At 39.2% G+C, this 19,944-nt stretch overlaps 1 long non-coding RNA gene across 6 annotated transcripts in view; it reads left to right on the top strand.

Annotated features, from left to right (window-relative positions):
• The window catches only part of LOC144300345 (uncharacterized), a 111,788-nt gene that overhangs the window by 4,664 nt on the left and 87,180 nt on the right, over positions 1 to 19,944 (top strand). For 3 of the 6 annotated variants that reach the window (XR_013366920.1, XR_013366915.1, XR_013366914.1), the window contains 2 exons: positions 9,638 to 9,874; positions 15,942 to 16,112. This is a non-coding gene — a long non-coding RNA (uncharacterized LOC144300345). The remainder of the gene's footprint in view (positions 1 to 9,637; positions 9,875 to 15,941; positions 16,113 to 19,944) is intronic. The other 3 variants (XR_013366919.1, XR_013366918.1, XR_013366917.1) reach the window with 1 other exon arrangement.

Raw genomic sequence — 19,944 nt, 5'->3', positions numbered from 1 at the left:
TTCTGCTGATCCTCCATCAGGGTTCATTCTCTACTTTTCCCTGCCTTGCTGTGTGTCTCAGGAGGCTGAGCTCTAGAGTTTCCATCATCCAGCCTCCTTCATACTCTGGGTTTCCACTAAGGTTTGGCCAATGGAAAGCACCAGAAGAATACTAGACGATAGTAGGAGTAAGAAGGGGTCAGAGTATTTACTACACTTTCCCAACCCAGCTTCACTATTTTTGGCAGTGACTGAATTCTCCCATGACCAAAGTTCCTCTATCAAGTTTCCAGCTCCACCTGGCTCTGCCAATGGTTTCCTGATGCTTCACCATCCTCGTAATACTCCCTTGATTAGACTCTTTACTATGGCCTCTGTCACCCACTGGGACCCTGACCTGACTGACAGCTAAGAAGGTCAAAGGCTGATTAGTTCAGTACAACTAACCTAAGTTCACACAACTTATCCAAGACTATACAGAGAAAGTGATGGAACCAGGTTTTAAAATCAAAGTTCAGGAATCATGAAAGGTCAGGAGAAATCATTACACTGGAAGTCCAAGGAAGAGAGAATATTAAGAAGGAAGGAAGGGTCACCAGTGCCCAGTGTCGCAAAGGGTTCAAGGTGAAAGAAGGACCAATAAGTGTCCCTTAGAAAATTTGTTTTATTTATTTATTTATTTATTTATTTATTTATTTATTTATTCATACATTCATTCATTCATTCATTCATTTAAAAATGTTTTTTAGATAATCTGTTTTAAAAATAGCCACTTACAGGGGTCCTGGGTGGCTCAGTCAAGTAAGCATCTGACTGTTGGCTTCAGCTCAGGACATGATTTTAGGGTCTTGGGATCGAGCCCTGCTTCAGGTTCCCCACTCAGTGGAGAGTCTGCTTGTTGTCCCTCTACCTCTCTGCTCCTCACCCTGTTCACACCAACTCTCTCTCCCCCATATATAAATAAATAAATAAATAAACAAACAAACATCTTTTTAAAAAATAAAAGTAGCCATTATGGCATTAGGGAAAGTTCTTTCAATGAAAGGCAAATTTCAGAAGTTTGGGACTATTGGAAAGGTGAGTAGAGCAGAGTTTAAATAGCTCTTGTGATGATCCTGAACAGAAAGGAAGGAAGAAAAGGGTGAGAGCTAGTAGGGAATGCCAGGGGAGGCAGATGGCGAGATTACGTGATACTCCAGCGTGTTTATTAGTTGAGATGAAGCAGCCTGGGGAGAGAAAAGGGTTGAGAAACAAAGAAAGTGATGAAACCAGGTTCTGAAAAAGATGAGGGGAAAGGATTAGATGTCGGGAAGCTTTCTCTCAGGTTTAAAGGAATGGCCAGAAACAAAAGCAAATTTGCCAGTGCTGATTTCTAATCATAATGGAGTCCACCATTGGGGGTTTATTTGGAGAGATGCAAACAGTTTTTCCTCTACCCTTTCGTAGCCTAGGGCATGATTTCCATGAATTTCCCTGATCACAAATAATTTCCCTGGCTTATCTTCTCAGCTCTTTAGGTGTCAGTCATACAGTGGGTACATTTTTCCAGCCTCCTTGTTTTAGACTTGCCACTGTGTCTGTCATTTGAATTCTTTTTTTCTTAGTATCTGTGAGGAGAGGGAAGGAGGTAGAAGAGGGAATCCAATCAAGCATTATTAATTAATCACATTTAAATGCAAAATGGTAAGATGCTATTAAAAACTAATTCAATGGTAAATTACTCTGCAAACTCTAAATTATTTTATAATTATGGATTTTACAATATTTCCCAATATTACCTTTACTCAAATGTAAGTACATCCATAATGACAAGTACATTTTGATATGTGGGTATTTTGAAATTAATAGTTTAAATTAATTTGCTAGGATTTATTGCTAGGATTTCTTGTTATTCATGCAAATTGTTTCTCATGGACCGTTATGAGTCTTTGCATGATTGTGATGTCTTTATCTTTCTCTACTTCATGTTTACATCTTTGATTGGTAGGTTTTGGGGGAGATTTTAGGGTTCTGGGATCAGAATTAGAATCTGGCTTAATTTGTAATAGAGTTTCAGAAGCCTTGAATTCTTCCTGAAACTCTGTGCCAAGTGGACACACAGGCCAGGCATCCTTCAGTGACTACTCCTGCAGCCTAAGGAAAGTGTAAGCAATGAATCAAGTGGTGGAATCAGAACAGTTCTGTTCTTCGAGAAGCTCTCCAGCTAGCAAGGCAAATACTTTGAACACTACTTTTGGAGCACTTCACAGAAGACAAGTGCCTTCTTTTTTTCAGACTTGCTTAAGATATATAATTTAAATGAGAGTCTGGACCCGGTGTGCGGTGGTTATTTCAGTGTTAACAACTAACTCTTTCTGAATGATATTTAACTTATTTGTTCATCAGAAGCCTATTTGGGAATCCATACTTTGCCAGCTGCCTTAAGGATATAAAGATGAACTAAAGATGTTTCCTGCCTTTCAGGAGGGACAGTCTAATTGTGAAGAAGAGAACATTAACTGAGTTACAAAGCATGGGTAATGGCTGCATCAGAGTGGTGTCAAGAGGTTTGGGATGGCAGGGGCAAGGTAGACGATTCCTGATGGCTGGCCATTTCCAAAAAGCGTCCTTCCTTCTGTTCCTAGGTTTCCTTAGTTCCAAGAGCTAATGGTGAATATAACCAGTCTTCATCTCTAACTCCCTCTGTCCATGATTACCATTGTGATGGGAAACTCTATAATCTTGTCCAGCCTTGATCCACCATCATTTTGCTTACACACCCGCCCATCCTTTACCCAGTACACATTTTCTTCAGGACTGTATCTCCAGCCTCCCTCTTCTCTTACACTGCTCTTCAATACATATTTGACCCGGAAGAAGTGAGTCTTGGTGAAGGTAGCAGGTCAAAAGTAGTGGAAAAGGGGGGAGCACCCACTCATATCAGCTAAGTGGTTATATAGCTAATTACCAGTCATGGTGAGAAAATGGGAAGTTATAGGCTGATGGTACAGATAGAACTTCCAGTTCAGAACAGTCAGAAGATTTGGTGTTTCTAATTTCAAATTTTTTCAATTCTGTGAAAACAATATATCGAGGTTCAGTTAGAAAACTGTTGTTCATTCATGACAGTGTAGGAAAATGCTAAGCCTTGCGGTTATTATAACTGTTACGAACAAGTAGATGTACACACAAAGTATTGCTCAGTCTAGACACTACATTGATTAACACCATATAGGATATTAGGAAGACAAATGAATATAAAATATTATTTTTAAAGTTTTGTTTAGAAAGAAAAAAAATTTCAGAATATCCTATTATCAATGACCCTTGCTTCCCAGTATAGAAAATATGATCAGAGACTGATATAATTTCTGTAGACTGAATCTATTATTTTCTGGCATACATACACAGAATTTTATGATTTCCAACATGTATTAAATACTTGTGGCTTTTCAGCTGTTCTCATAAATGAAGGTTTATGAAGAAAAATATGATTAGAGAATATTTTTTAAAATTTGGATTTGTTTCAAGATTATTTGTTTTAAGTAAGAGTTCCGGAAGAAAGGCATACTCTGCTGACCTTCAGGCATAAAGTGACCCATCTGGCTGATTTTCTTTTGCCTCATCTCTTCATGTCATTCTCTCTCAAATCTGTCCTCCCATTTGAAGAGAAAGAAGAGAGCAATCTCCCCTGGAAGAAGAGGATTCATCTTCAGTCAACAGAAAGGAATTTTAAAAAACCAAACAGAAGGGGTAGACAGGCTTGCTTCTTAAACCACCAAATAAGGTCTTATTCAGTAATTATTTATTGGGAACATCTATGATTTCAGCATTTTAAAGGACGCACTGAAACTGAGACTGCCCTCACAGATCCATCTTGCAGTGTGAGAGGCATAAACAAATATAGCATGGAGCGTTAGATATAAGGGCAGCACAGAGGAAGGAGTGACTAAATCTGTCTGGGTATCAGAGAAAGTTTTGCAGGAAAGGTGATATTTGAGCTGGATGTTGAAGGATGAGTATACACTTATTTATATCCTGCTTATTCCAAAGGGATTTAAGGTACCTAGTAGGAGTTGACCAGATAGTGGAGGAGTAGAATAGCATTTCAGACACAGGAAGTGCCAAAGCACAGAAATGTGAAAGGGCACAGTATGCTTGGGAAGTCGTGGGAAGGTTTGAGGGCAGATGCACAGAGGACACATGTGAGCCTGGGGGGTGGGAAGTGAGACAGCATAACCGCTGGGCCAATCTCTAGCAGTGATTTGCAAACTTAGACACTTATCAGAATCCCCTGGAGGCTTTTAAAAGCACAGATCCTTGGGCCTCATCCCCAGAGATCTTGATTCTGCAGATTTGGGGTAAGAGAGGGCAAGAATTTACATTTTTTACAAATTTCCTAGTGATGTTGACACAGCTGGTCCTGGTTCCACACTTTCAGAACCACTTCTTTAGAGTTGGGATTTTATCCTATAGTCCATTGAGAGTACCTGAAATTTGTGTAGTTTGAGAAAGAGTGAATCAGATCTGGATTTAGAAAGTTTACTGGCAGCTATGAGGAGAACGAGGGAGGAAAACCACTTGGTAGATTATTTCACACGTCCAAGAGACAAAGTAAATGGACCTCAACCCATTTACAGAAAGAGGAAATACACTTAAGAATGTCTAGAGGCAATAAATAAATAAATAAATAAATAAATAAATAAACAAACAACAACAACAAAAAAGAATGTCTAGAAGCATAATCAAGATTACTTGGAATGATCGAATATGGGGAATGAGGGAAAGGGAAGGAATCTCAGAATGTTAAAATTATGTTCCATAATGTAACCAAAATACTATAAAATTTATTCAAAGGACCTCATGCTACCAAAATCTTTAAAATGGGCTCTAAGAAATCTTGCAAAATTTCAGATGACTTTTTTTTTTTTTAATTTTTATTTATTTATGATAGTCACACAGAGAGAGAGAGAGACACAGGCAGAGGGAGAAGCAGGCTCCATGCACCGGGAGCCCGAGGTGGGATTCAATCCCGAGTCTCTAGGATCACGCCCTGGGCCAAAGGCAGGCGCCAAACCGCTGAGCCACCCAGGGATCCCTCAGATGACTTTCTTGCCAGTGTCGTGTATAATGCTTTTAGAGCCAAAGAGAGAGAGAGAGAGGGAGAGGGATAGCTTGGTCATGGTCATTCATCAGTCACTCCTCAAAAATGTGTGACATGAAGCCCACTCAGGTATGGTCAGGCCTTTGTGAGGTAGCATCATCTAGGGGTGCTATTTACCCACTATGTCCATTAACATCGGAACTTTGATTCCAGGTATCAGCTGTGGTCTTTCCAGCCTCCATATACTCTTAATAACTATAGGAGTTTCCCCTGATACGTAGGAACTTTGTAGACACAACATGAAGGATCGGTTACAACTGGCTGACACCACAGAAGAGAAAGTGAAGTATATATGAGTAACTTGATCCTAAATTGAACCCATAATAACAATTCAGCAAAGTTTTGATTTTAGCTTCAAGTTTCTCTTTGCAACTGAATCCTTAGCCAAGTGTGCCTAAGGAGCCATCTCTGTTCTGTTCTCTGTTGTTCCCACGGTGCCAGGTTCTGCTGGCCCTTTTCTTGTGTTTTCGTGCTTTTCTTTCCTCTTGCAGGGCTGTGGAAATGGTCACTTCCTTGTACAAACCTTTCTTTATCTTTTTTGCAATTTCTGAATGTTTCCATCAGTGTCATCTCTGCCAGTGGCATTTCTAAGGAGGTTGATTTGTTCAGTTCTCATTGCTAAATAGTTATAACCCATTATAGCTTCTCTTTGTTTTTCTGCAGCCCATTAACCCTCTCTGTCTTTCATATTAGACTCCAGCCTCTGTGTGCTGCCTGTTGGTAGTGATGAGGTAGGAGCAGGGTAGGAGGAAAGTATGGAGCGGGATGGGAGTAAGGTATTATGTTTTGCTCCTTTCAAATTAGAAGAATAACTATCAGATTGGGTGTCAACTGGAAACAGATCTCTCCCTTGGACAGAAATATTACCGTATCTTTAACAACATTAAACATAATATCTGGCTGTAGCCTTTCAGGAACTTTCTGATTCACTATTTTTATGCTCACAAATCATGTGGGAAACAAAGAAGCTTCATAGTCATTGTTGAAATTAGAGGGATTCATATGTTACTCCTTCTTCTCACCACCTAAATTCTAAACTGGAAGAGACGCATGAGTCTGGAAAAGGACGACCCAAACTTTAACTCTATCACTGATAGGGTCGATGGGGAGTCTGTCTTGGAGTAAAAGCCAAGTAATGACAAACTGCGCCAGTCTAGTCCTCAAAACAGCACATTAGAGGGAAAGTTTGAATCTTTAGCGCAGAGAATGGCTGTCATCCTCCTCCCAGGTAATTCCTTCCACCACCATGTGGAAGAGTAAAGGGGTGGAGGACAAAAAGTCCAGAAAAACACTCTTTCATGGAAACCAGGGGATGAATTACCCAAGACAGATATATTTTCTAATAAAGTTTTAATGATAGTTCTAGGAAAATAACAATGACTAACCACACAGTGCCTATCATTTGACTTCTGAAGAGTGTCAGAGTAATCTCTTCCTTTAAGATAATTAATGCCAAAGACATTAAGAATTTTAAGAAATCAGGAAAGTTAATGTTTATTTTCCAGCCTATGAATGAAGATGACAAATGGTGTAATTATATGCATAACTTGTGAATAATTCTACCAATGAGCTATTTAATTTAAAAATATATGATTTGGAGAGTTAAAGTTTTGCCTCTTTTTTTAAGTTTTCACATGTTGTTAGTGATTTCCACTCCATTCCTCTACCTTCCACTAGTACTAAAATTCTATCTGGGTATGTGGCCACTCCACTAAAGAAACTATCGCCCAGTCTCCCTGGCAGCTAGCAGTAGCCGTGTAAATAAGTTCTCAGCGATAGAACGGCAGAGTAGAAGGGATGCCTGCAACTCCAGTCTCATTTGCTTAAAGGAAATACTTTGCTCTATTTTATTCCTGCTTCTTGGGCTGAGATACTGAGATGACAGTCATCAGTGGCATCAGGATCCCTTAAAGACCTAATGGACCAGAGCCTTTCTACAGCCTAGGCTGGCCAGACTGTAAGATGAGAGAGAAATAAGCTTCTGCCTTTTTTTAGGCCACCATGTTTTTTGAGGCTCTTTATAATGTCAGCTTAACATTTGTGCCACTAATACAAATATTTATGCCTATTTTTATTTTTTATTTATGTATTTATTTTTAAAGATTTTATTTATTTATTCATGAGAGATAGAGGCAGAGACACAGGCAGAGGGAGAAACAGGTTCCACACAGGGAGCCTGACTTGGGACTTGACCCCAGAACTCCAGGATCACGCCCCCAGCCAAAGGCAGGCACCAACCACTGAGCCACCCAGGGATCCCCTATGCCTATTTTTAAAAGTGTAAAATATTCAGTAGGAAGAAATCTGCACGTTTAATTATTATAGCGGGTTGAATAGACATCCCCAAAAGATGGTCTCTCCAGAACCTAAAATATGGTCTCATTTGGAAAAAAAAACATGTTTGAAGATGTAATTAAGAATGTCAAGATGAGATCATGCTGGATTAATTGGGTGAACCCTAAAGCAAACGACACATGTCCTTATTAGAGACAGAAGAGGAAAATACAGAGAGGAGAGAGGCCATGTGAAGATAGGAAGGGACTCAGCGATGCATCTGCAAACCAAAGAACTAGAGCTGGAAAAGGCAAGGAAAGATTCTCCGTTTTCCCAGGGATGATGACTCAGCCTACACCTGTGAAAGAATAAATTTATGTTGTTTTTAAGCCACCCAGTTTATGATGATTTGTTATAGCAGCCACAGGAAACTAACACAGCTATTTAATAAAGTTTGATAATGAAGATGAAGAAGGACATGGAGGAGTTAAAAAAAATAATTTCCTGTTTTGTTATGAAATACTGAAAGGAGTATAGAGCACTAATATGAAAGTGGCTCATTCATTCATTTGTTAGACACCTTGGGGCACCTGGGTGGCTCAGTTGGTTGGGCATCCAGCTCTTGATCTCAGCTCAGTTCTTGATCTCAGGGTGCTGAATTCTGACCCTGTGTCGCTCTACACCAGGCGTGGAGCCTATTTAAAGAAAAAAAAATTAATAAAAAAAAAAAGACACCATCTGATTGCCTGAGGTATATCAGCCATTGAAAAGTGCCAGGAATATAAAAGAGAGACATGGTCCCAACCTTCAAGAAGTTCGTTGTCTCTTTAAAAAAGATACATGAACGTTGATGACACTGGTTCATTTAAAAAAGAAGCTAAAAGGAAAGAAACTTTATGTCACGATTATAGGCTACTTGGCAATGAGAAAACCTCCCACGGAGTTGTTGGACACATGAGTTTGAAATCTAAGAAAATCGGATATTCAGTTTGTTCCACACAGATCCTTCTATTGGGGAATACGACAAACACTGTAATAAAAATGGTTCCTTGTATTTCTAAAGCTTTAACTTCATTAACTTTTTTTTATAACTTAATATTTATTACCTTACAAGTAAGTTGATGAAATAACACTCCCCTCTAAGCAGTTGAACATCTCTAACTTAGAATAATTTTTAAAAATCTATTTATTTGTTTATCAGTAAGTAGACTCCATTCCCAGCATGGAGCCCAACATGGGGCTTGAGCTCATGACCCTGAGATCGAGACCTGAGCCAGGATCAAGAGTCAGATGCTCAAATGACTGAGCCACACAGGCACCCCTAAAATTCTATTTAATAAGGAGAATTTTTCGGGATCCCTGGGTGGCGCAGCGGTTTCGCGCCTGCCTTTGGCCCAGGGCGCGATCCTGGGGACCTGGGATCGAGTCCCACATTGGGCTCCCGGTGCATGGAGCCTGCTTCTCCCTCTGCCTGTGTCTCTGCCTCTCTCTCTCTCTCTCTGTGACTATCATGAATAAATAAATAAAATCTTTAAAAAAAAAAAAAAGGAGAATTTTTCTAGAGTAAATAGAGTTGTTTGTAATATCTCCTCAATCCCCGGTTTATGAAGTGCACTTTTTTGTATTTGGCAACCCCATCAGGGATTTATTTCAAAATTATTTCCAAAACAGTAAAAATTACTTATGATCACATGGAAAGAATGCATTAAATATTATTCCTTGGACTGTATTTCAACCTTGGAACGAGCAATGCAAGATTCTCCCTTGCACAGATAAACTACTAAGCAATATGGAATCTATTATCCACGTCACCTCCTAATTTTATTTTGGAACGAAAGATTCCTAGTAGATTCTCTTATTGGAAGGGACATCGTCCTTAATTACTCTGTCTTCAATGTGATACAGGTAATGTGAAAATCTGATTCTGTGCTCTTCCCTGGTATTTCAATGTTTCATATCATTTTTTTTAAATCTTGGCTCTATTTTTTAACTCAATGCTGAACTTGTATATTTCCTTTTATAATAGGCAATCTTATCTTGGACCCACAAAATGAGGATTTACTACTGTGTAGGAAACATATACTGAAAATAAGTACGCATAAAAATACTGGAAGGAAATCCACCAAAATGCTCTCCTTTGGGTGTTAGATATATGGATAAGTTTTTTTAAATATCCTTAGTGCTTTGTATGCTAATCTTCTATATAATAAAAATGGAATCAATTTTGATGTTTATTTGCAGTTTAAGGTATCATCTTTATTCTACAAATGTTGAAATAGGTAGGAGGAGATTGTAGTGGAGTCTGTCTCACTCATGCTCAAGTGAACACAGCTGGGCCTGAAGTTGTCTTCCAGGATCAAGTGGAGAAGCTCGAGCAGCCCTTCTGAGGAATCCCAACTAAGGAATCTCTGCCTCCGCGTGCTTGCAGGGCAAAAGTAGTGCTGGAGAGCTCTTCTCACCAATCCACGAGGCATACAGGTAAAAAGGAACCAACATTCTAAACATTTTCCTCAATCCAAATTCATTTAAAGTAAGAAATATTTACAACAATATTGAGAAACTATAGTCCCGAAGGAAAACAAATGGCATCACTGACATATTCAAGTTTAGCCTAAGTTTTTTTTAAAAGGTAATGAAGTTACATTTTCATTTAAATGCCTAGGTATTTACTATAATCTTAGAGTGCCATAAGGTGGTTACTAATTTATTAGGTAGCATTAAAATTCGCATTTTAATGAATTGTCTTTTTTTGCCACTAAATTCTATACAGCTTATCTCAGTAATATTGGGTTTTGGTAATATAATGTTTGACAAACTGATAACTTTTGGAAGAGGTTAACATGAAATCCTTTGTTCTGTGAAAGTAAAGCAGCTGGGAGCACTTTTTTATTTTAAACACCTACGCAGGTAAATGACATACAACAAAATCAGTTTTGGGTTGATGTTGCTGTTTCTTCACTCTCTGAATAAGATTTTTGTAGGGCTCACACAGCCATTTTGCTTCCTGGAGTGAATCTTCTTTCATATTTTTTCATTCAAGTTTTCATATGAATGTTTTTAAATAAAATATATAAGTGGAAAAATATGAAACCTGTGATATTGTTTTCCAGGGTGTTCAGTGTCAGCCTCAAAACACAAAAAAAAAAAAAAGCAAATGGGACAACAAATAAAGTTGTCCTGTGTTTTTAAGACTTAAAACATTCACCTATAAAAACACTGATATTGGGATCCCTGGGTGGCCCAGCGGTTTGGCGCCTGCCTTTGGCTCAGGGCGCGATCCTGGAGACCCGGGATCGAATCCCACGTCGGGCTCCCGGTGCATGGAGCCTGCTTCTCCCTCTGCCTGTGTCTCTGCCTCTCTCTCTCTCTCTCTCTCTCTCTCTCTGTGTGACTATCGTAAATAAATAAATAAATAATTAAAAAAAAAAACACACTGATATTTTCAGACAAACAGAAAAATGTTTCCCTGCTGAAACAGTATTTGCTATTATAGGATAGATAGTTAAATCGAATGAGAAATAAGGGCAAGCATAGACAAATACCAAAGAAAAACTTCATTGTGCAAATGTTCTCAAAAATAAACTTGGAGAAACATACCTCCCTGAGTATAAATATTTCAGCTGAGTTTATGTAAAGGTGTTATCTGTTGAAGTCAGCAGAAAACATGCCTTCATACAATTCGGGCTAGAATATGGTTTTTTAATGATTGCTAAAGTCTCATAGAAAGGTCTATATAATTTCTTGTCTTGTGTTAAGCAAGAGTTCTTGTTTCCATGTTCAGGTTTTCTGTGAATTAATATTTTGAAATATCAATTTCCTAAAAATGAGGCATGATCATTATTTCAGTTGTAGAGCTTTTTTTTTTTTTTTTTTACATTTTTATTTATGATAGTCACACAGAGAGAGAGGCAGAGACACAGGCAGAGGGAGAAGCAGGCTCCATGCACCGAGAGCCCGACGTGGGATTCAATCCTGAGTCTCTAGGATCACGCCCTGGGCCAAAGGCAGGCGCCAAGCCGCTGTGCCACCCAGGGATCCCATTATTTCAGTTGTAAACAATCAGTCGCAACCTTTTCTTTTGCAAACCTGCCTTGCAAATACTATGTGAGCCTTTACATGTTAGCATAACACCAGATAGCCTCATGTCATGTTTTAGTATTGTCTGTACAGATATTTCATCTGTGGGAGGTTTTTCATCTGTCCATCATGGATCAACCCAGTAATAAACTGTGCTTATTTTAAGTCTTCTATTTTTAGCCTAATGATTTATCTAACTGACTTTTGAGGTCTGTTAAAGAACAAAAATAATTTGGAATTAAAAATAATCCATAGTGTCACAAATAAAGAAAATGTGTTATTAAAAATAAGCTAAAGCAATTTTAGCACATCAGATTTGATAGAGTCCATCTGCTTTTGTTGCCTACATAAATTGCCTTTTCTTTTTTTTTTTTTAAGGATTTTATTTGTTTATTCATGAGAGACAGAAAGGCAGAGGGAGAAGCAGGCTCCACACAGGCAACCTGATGCGGGACTCAATCCCAGGATCCCAGGATCATGACCTGGGCCAAAGGCAGATGCTCAACCACTGAGCTACCCAGGGTGCCCCATAAATTGTCTTTTCTTTAGCTTAGTTATCTGTAGATGCTGCCATAGAGCCTCAGCTCCATCCAAAACCAGCCCCGACCATGCCTTAAAACAATGTGAATCAGGGATCCCTGGGTGGCGCAGCGGTTTAGCGCCTGCCTTTGGCCCAGGGCGTGATCGTGGAGACCCGGGATCGAATCCCACGTCGGCTCCCGGTGCATGGAGCCTGCTTCTCCCTCTGCCTGTGTCTCTGCCTCTCTCTCTCTCTCTCTCACTGTGTGCCTATCATAAAAAAAAAAAACAATGTGAATCAAAGTGGCATTTTTTTTCCCTAGAGAGCTGACATAAGACTATACCAGTCAGAAAACACAGAAGAGAAATACAACCTGGAGATGCAAAATTTAGAAGGCACCAGCATTTTAATGGTTAATAAAGCCATGGAAGTAGGTGCCATCATTTAGGAAAAGAGAGTAGAACAATCTTTACCAGCTGTCTAAAATCCTGAATAAACACAGCACTTTCCCCTCATCCTCATTATCATAACCTCAATGTCCATATTGTTCCAGCTTTGGTTTTTGTGGTCTGTATTGTAAAACTAATGTTTTTGCGTCATTTTCAAATTACTATGCAATTCAATATCCATTTCCAGATTACACATGCAAAACCCCTGACGATTTAGGAGAGCAGCTACATGAGCATAGTAACTCGCCTAAGGGACCAGCCATGGCTCCTATCCACCCCCAGGCTTGCTAGAAACAGCAGATGAAACCATCCGGGTGGAGATCTTTGAGACTTGGTATACTAAAGTCAGAATTTACAGGATGCCCTCGCAAGCAGCAGATAAGACCTATTTCTAAATGTATGTGCAATGGGAAGTCTTGAGCGTTTGCTTTTGGAACCTGGAGCATGGCATATTATGGTGATCAGTACTGTTCATCGCACAATTTCAATGGTGGGCTGCAGTGTGGCTCGCAGTAGATATGATTTTATTACCGGTATTCGAATCATTTGTGTTTCTCCTAGTGTTTGAGAGCTCTCAAATTCCAAACCCAGCAAAGCAGATGAACAGGTGTAGGGAGGAGCACGGGTAGCCTTTGTTCAGTGTGCGGGGTCATGGGTTCACTATCAAGATCTTGTGGACCTTCACGGCCTGGTTTGTAAAAGTTTTATTACTCTGTGTACCGTCTTGTCAGGGCCTTTACTGACACCAATACCAGTAAAATGTATTCTGCAAACAAAAATAGCATTTTTGCTTCTAAAGCAATTTTTCACGCTTAACATTGTTTAGAAATTTGAGTGAGTTTCAGGGTACTATTTAATGATGTTTTGCCGAGAGTATCAAGGATGTCCCTGAAATTGCTTCAAATAATTATAACCTCCCCAATACTTCTGAGAGGTATGTTCTTATAAAGCAAAATTCAAGGGCAAAAATAACCGAATGACAACAGTAAAAAAATTTTATTAGTTGGGAATTTGGCTTGAAGCCACAGTACAAAGCTCAAGTAAACTAGGCCGTGCACTTGAAAGGCTTCTTTTTCTTGAGCTTGTTTGGCCTAAATAACCTCAGGCTATAGCAGCCTCCGAGGAGGATTGCTCTCTCTTCCTTTTTAGCTTCAAAGGCAGCCCTAAGACTCCAGTGAGCACTCGTGGAAATGGAGAGAAAGCCAATTGGAGAGGACCCTGTTAGCTCTCCTCTGTGTTGCTGAAGTAAACTTTTTGTTGTGCCTCAAACTTAGGGAGAGGATAACCTCTCTGTGCTCCCCCCCCCTCCAACACCCTGCTCTGTCCTGCCAGCAAGCCAATGGAAGCAACAGAGAGGCCTCCAGTGACCTATAGCCCTTTCGAAGAAAACTTTGACTCTTCAAAAAAAAAAAAAAAAGGCAGCTTAATCAGTATCCGAAGATCTTACTAATGCAATCAATCCTCCTTCCCTCGACATAAAGTGACATAAAGTGACATAAAGAATGTCAATGTGGAATGGTGTTCTATGCCTAAGGAGCAACAAAACTATTTCAAGTAATTAGGTACCTTTCTTTAAAAAAAAAAAAAAAAAGGCAAAGTGTGGTTGCCTTCTTGTTTTCTGTTAGATAGATTTTTTTTTTTGGTAAAAAAGAGACTCTTGGGGGATTCCTAAATCCTGAAAAATAAATCAGCCATCTTCTGATTCCTTGGGGACTGGTGGAATAGTGTAAGCATGGACACACAGCAGACACACAGACACACATTCTTTTTTTTTAATAACAAATTTATTTTTTTACTGGTGTTCAATTTGCCAACATACAGAATAACACCCAGTGCTCATCCCGTCAAGTGCCCCCCTCAGTGCCCGTCACCCATTCACCCCCACCCCCCGCCCACCTCCCCTTCCACCATCCCTATACACAGACATTCTTTACAATAAGTCTGGCTCTGGCTTTAACCCAGAGCCCTAGTGAGCGGGGCTGAGTCATAGAGTTCTACAAGGACTCCTTTTGTGCCGTTGGCCTAAAGCCTAGATAAAATGAAAGTAAAGAGGCCTCTGACTTCTCTGCACTAGGCCTACAACCAAATTTTTGCCTTAAGAGTCTTGCTACTTTATTAATAGTAAGAAGGGAGGAAAGACAAGATTTTTAAAAAGAGCACCAAGGGTAAAAGAGTCTTTTTCTTTTACACTTGGAACTGATGTTACCTGAGTTACCAAGTCCTAGGCCACTCAACATTGGGATGTTGTGTGTATTGGGGGGCACCTTAATACAGAGATCATGTAAAAGGACACACTCTATGTGAGACAAAGAGCACTGAAATTGAGACACCCACAGAACCCTAAAGATGCCAAAGTCAGAGCTATTTATTTATCTGCAAATCTCTTTGAAGCCATCAGCTAATAATAGCTGACTGGCTTTGCTTCTTCATTACATCAGCTTCTCCTCTTGAGATGCTCATCAAGTTTTGTTATTCTTCCACAGCCATCTTTTCTTAGATTGGGAGCTTCCCAAGGGCGGAGACATGTCTTATTCTCTAGTGCTTAGTAGGCACTCAGTAGACTTTTTTTCGCCTATTGAATGACACTTCATTGTGCCTTTGACTATAACTTTTATGCAGAGTAGCATTGAGGAGGGTCTTCCAGGTGATGGTTTCTTCATCTCCCCGGAAATATAGAGTGTGTAGCCAACGTTAACTCTAGAAGTATTATCATTTGCATAACTGATGAAGTTAGGAAAATTAGATCTCATACAAATATGTTTAATTCATTGCTAACCCTTCAGACTGGATTTTATGTGTCCATAACCCCATAGCCATCCTTCTTTCATAGATCTCTTATAATTTCTTCATAAAAATCTGCATTTCCACTAGGCTATAAACTGCAGGAGTGCAGGAGACTGGTTTGCTCACTGCTGGATTCCTAGCACCCATCACCTGGCTCAGCCTTTATTTAATAAGCATCTGTTGAATGAACAAAACGTTCGAGAATCTCCTTTCTAGACACTAACCGTAAAGTTCCTTTCTCATTGGATCACCTCTCTGTTTTCATGTCACAGACCATTAGAAGACTAATGTTACCTATTGTGTGTGTGTGTTGAGCCACCTGTGGGAGTTACTGCAGCCATTCATGTTCACAATGGTTGAAGACTTATATGCTTCAGCAGTTCTTATATTTCATTAGAAAGACTAAGGAAAAAGAAATACACTACAGCTGAAATAAATTGTAAAAGATCTCTGCAACTCAGCTCTAAAACGTACTTCTAACTTTTGACAGTATAAAGCAGTGCACGAAACTGTGTGAATCTGGCTGTAGTTTTTGCTGCATAAAAATTCATAAAAATGTTTAATGTGTAACTACATTTTTAAATGACAGGTAAAATCCATTTTTGTATTTATGTGTGGTCACAAGTAACCCTTGGTTCAAAGTGATATTTCTGTTTCAGATAATCCTTACAGTTCCACTTACTTAAGTACCTTATTTATTTATTTATTTATTTAGATTTTATTTATTTATTCATGAGAGACGCACAGAGAGAGACAGAGACACAGGCAGAGGGAGAAGCAGGCCCCTCGCAGGGAGCCCGATATGAGACTCCATCCCGGACTCCAGGATCATGCCCTGAGCTGAAGGCAGACACTCAACCACTGAGTCACCCAGGCGTCCCTTAAGGTACCTTATATAAAGCACTTTTTAGTATATAAACATAGATACCAAGATGACTATTAATTTCTTGAGTTATTGAATTTCTAGCAAATTGTACTTAATGTTTAATCCCAGAAATAGAACGCAAAAAGTCCATTTTAAAGCCTCTTACTGCCTCATACAAATTTTTCTATCTCTTTAAGGTAGAAAAAGGAGAGAGCAGAAGAAAGTAGTAATATCTTATTTATAAACTATTGCTTTTATAAAATATACTTACCATATTTCATGTTAAATAACCTCTTAAATAACATTGTCAAAAGAGTAAAGCCCTCAGAAGTCAAAGCAGTCTAGAAAGACTCTTGCTGAGAAAAAGTTAACATAAACGTATTACTAATATTTAGTTCAGGAAAACTCAAGTTTATTCAAAAAACTTAAATGTAATTTATTCCATAAGGAACAGCTTATGGAGGAGGAAAGACAAGGAGTGAGGAAAAAGGAAAATATAAACCAAAAAATGATAACTTTCATACAGAAATGAAAGAACAGAGGGCAAATAATTGAAAGGAGTACTCTTGCCCCACCTTGCCAGTCACTAGGCTGTAAAATTCAGCATGTGATGCAATTTCCCATGCCTTTTGAAGTACTAATTCCCTGATTAAGTACTCTTGACCTTAACCTGGAAGCTCCATGAGCTTTCATTCATTATTCATTAATGGGGCTTAAGACTATTCTACTCTGGAGAGACAGATACTCTTTTGCCTTCAAGGAATATGCAGTCAATTAGAGGAGACAGGTAATTGAGGGGATGCTAAAATGGCTTAATATGTACTATTATACTGGAAACGCTCTTTTCTCATGTGTGGAAAAAGCATGCTAGGAAAATGCTCCAAAAACTCTGTCAGCTTCTTACATAGAAGATCCTAAAATGGCATTTCAGGACCATTTTTTAAAAAACTGGTATTAGTTGCACTTAAAATATGACACCTATAGCAATGATACTTAAAATTATTTATAACCTCCTATATAATAAAATTAATACTGTTTTCATCAGATTCTATTTCAAGTCACTGTAAAACTTTTATCTTCTCCCAGAACTAACCACGCGACCAGCCTGCTTCAGGCATCACCGAGTCAATAGAGAAGAAAATTGAGAAACAATGAATTTAGCGTTTATTATCTTACTTTTGAATGGTTATGTTGGGGTGCCTGACCGGCTCAGTAGGTGAAGCATGTGACTCTTGGTCTTGAGGTCATGGGTTCAAGCCCTACATAGAGCTTACTTAAAAATAAAATAAAAATCGAATAGAGTTATGGTTAGAATATATTTAAATAGTAAATTCGGGACACCTGGGTGGATCAGCTGTTGGGCACCTGCCTTCAGCTCAGGTCATGATCCCAGGATCCAGGATTGAGTCCCACTTCGGGCTCCCTGTGAGGAGCCTGCTTCTCCCTCTGCCTGTGTCTCTGCCTCTCTCTCTTTCTCTCTCTCTTCTGTGTCTCTCATTAATAAATAAATCTTAAAAAAAAATTTAAAAAAACAAAGGTAAAATCTGCCCTCAGCTTTTTCTGAGTCTAAGGTGTTGGGTATGTATGTGGTTCTGTGGGGTATGGGCAATGTTGCTCCACAGAACTATATGTATCACTGAACACCATCTTGGTACTTTTGTTTATGTAATAGATGATGATGATTACTTTGATCTAAAATTAGGTTAAGTTCTGAAAGCTTCAATTATCTAAATTGGACTTAACAAATACTCTGTGGAAGGGCTACTCCAAGTAGTTTCTTGTGGAGGATACCCAGGGATACCCAGAGACAAGCAGGAACAATGTCTTGAGGAACCTTACATATCATGTGAAAGGGCTTCGACTTTACTGTGAAGTTAAAGTATGTTCTGTTCTGATGGTATTTCACAATCCAGGAGATTTAGACAGGGTTCTGCTGCCTAATTTATCTTCTTAAGTATATGTTAGTATTAACTGCTTTATTTTTTTTATTTTTTATTTTTTTAAAGATTTTATTCATTCATGAGAGACACAAAGAGAGGCAGAGACACAGGCAGAGGGAGAAGCAGGCTCCCCGCAGGGAGCCCAATGTGGGACTCCATCCCCGGTCCCCAGGATCAGGCCCTGGGCTGAAGGCAGGCACCCAACCGCTGAGCCACCCAGGTGCCCCTATTAACTGCTTTAAAACAAAAATCACAGTTTGTGCAGATGTTCTCTCCCTCCTCTGAATGAGGCCATGTTCCTTGTCAAAGATGAGATAAGAGGTGATTACATCAGGATTCTGAGGAGAGTATTAAAGATTTCCCAGTGGATCCATTCAAATTCCTCATTCCTTCCAGAGGAGAAAGACTAGAGGCCAAAGCAAGAGTATAGGTGAACATGTATGATGTCTGGACCTATATAAGGTAATGAATGATAGCAGAGATGAAGAAGGGATTAATTTGAGTGGAATTTTGATATAGAATTAAATGAGAGTTTTTGAAGAAGTGGGAGAAATGAGAGATGATTCCCAGATTCTTGACCAGGGTGACTAGTGGATGTTAACATCCAGGTTGAGGTGGAAGTTAATAAATTTAACTTTGGACGTGCTGAACTGAGGGACGTCTGTGCGAAGACATCTAATAAAAAATTGGATGTTTGGTATGATGCTCAGGAGAAAGATCTAGGCTAGTGTTGTAATTTGGGAATCATTGTGTTTTGGTGATTTAGATGTTTATCCAAGGAGAGTGTATATAATGACAAAAGAAAGATTAAGGATGAATTCTAGGGGAATACCAAGATTTATAGGGTAGAGGAGATAAAGACACTTCTTAAGGAGATAGAAGGAAACAGAAATGGTTGTCATGGATACCTTGGGAAAGAAAATATTATTTCAAAAAATATAGTGGTCAAAAAAATATAGTCAAGAGTATTAGTCACTGTGAGGGGTCAAGTGAGATAAAGACTGACTAACTTCCATTTGATTTGGAAATTAGAGCAATTTCAGTTAGTGACGCTGGTAGATATCAGATTCCTGTGGGTTGAGGAATGAACAGAAAATGAAATGAATTCAGATCATTCTTTCAAGAGGCTTATTTATGAAGGTAAGAGCAGAGATTATAGCTAGAAGAAAACTCAGGATCAAAAGCAGTTTTTCTTTAAGACGGGAAAGATATGGGTACATTTACTTGTGGAGGAGAAATCAGTGGGAAAAGATCTCAGGGGTAAGCAAGAAAACAAAATTGATGCCGCAGAAATTATTCCAAGCAGAGATACAGCATGGAAGTTTGGAGGAGGGATTAGCTTTAGAGAGAAGACTTTAGACTGGTAGGGGGTCGAGAATTGGGGGTTTTAGAGGGGCATTGGTATCTAGTTTAGTTTAATTGCACTCCAGATTTCCTCTTTCTTACTCTTTGGAGACGTGCATGCCAGGCTGCCTCCACTCCTTCATTCACATCACTTCAGGAGAGGTGGACCTAATGACCTAGTAAATTTGACTAGAACAACCGAGCATTAGAATACTTGGTTGAATTCCAGCCACTCTTCCTTTTGGGAGCAGTCTCTCCTACAGAGAGCATATGTTCTCCTGCTCCTTCGAGGACACACTTTTCCTCACCACACAGGAAGAGTTGCTTTGGTCCATTGCTGCCTTAAACTTGATTCTATGTACCTCACTCTGACTCAGCATTGTAAGACTCCTGTGAGTAACATACACAAAGCCATATCCTACAACCTGGCATTTGTAAGTAATAAAGATGATATTTTGGCCTCTGTCACTCCTTTCTTGCATATCTCAAATAGGTCAGTGTAGAAGAGGATCATCTTTGTGTTAATCTTTTACTCATCAAGCACAGCACTGCCTACGTGAATTTGGACA

This window comes from Canis aureus, chromosome 28 (genome assembly GCF_053574225.1).
Source record: "Canis aureus isolate CA01 chromosome 28, VMU_Caureus_v.1.0, whole genome shotgun sequence".
NCBI lineage: Eukaryota > Metazoa > Chordata > Mammalia > Carnivora > Canidae > Canis > Canis aureus.
The sequence above is the reverse complement of the archived record's forward strand: the minus strand, read 5'-3'. Positions and strand labels throughout refer to the sequence as shown.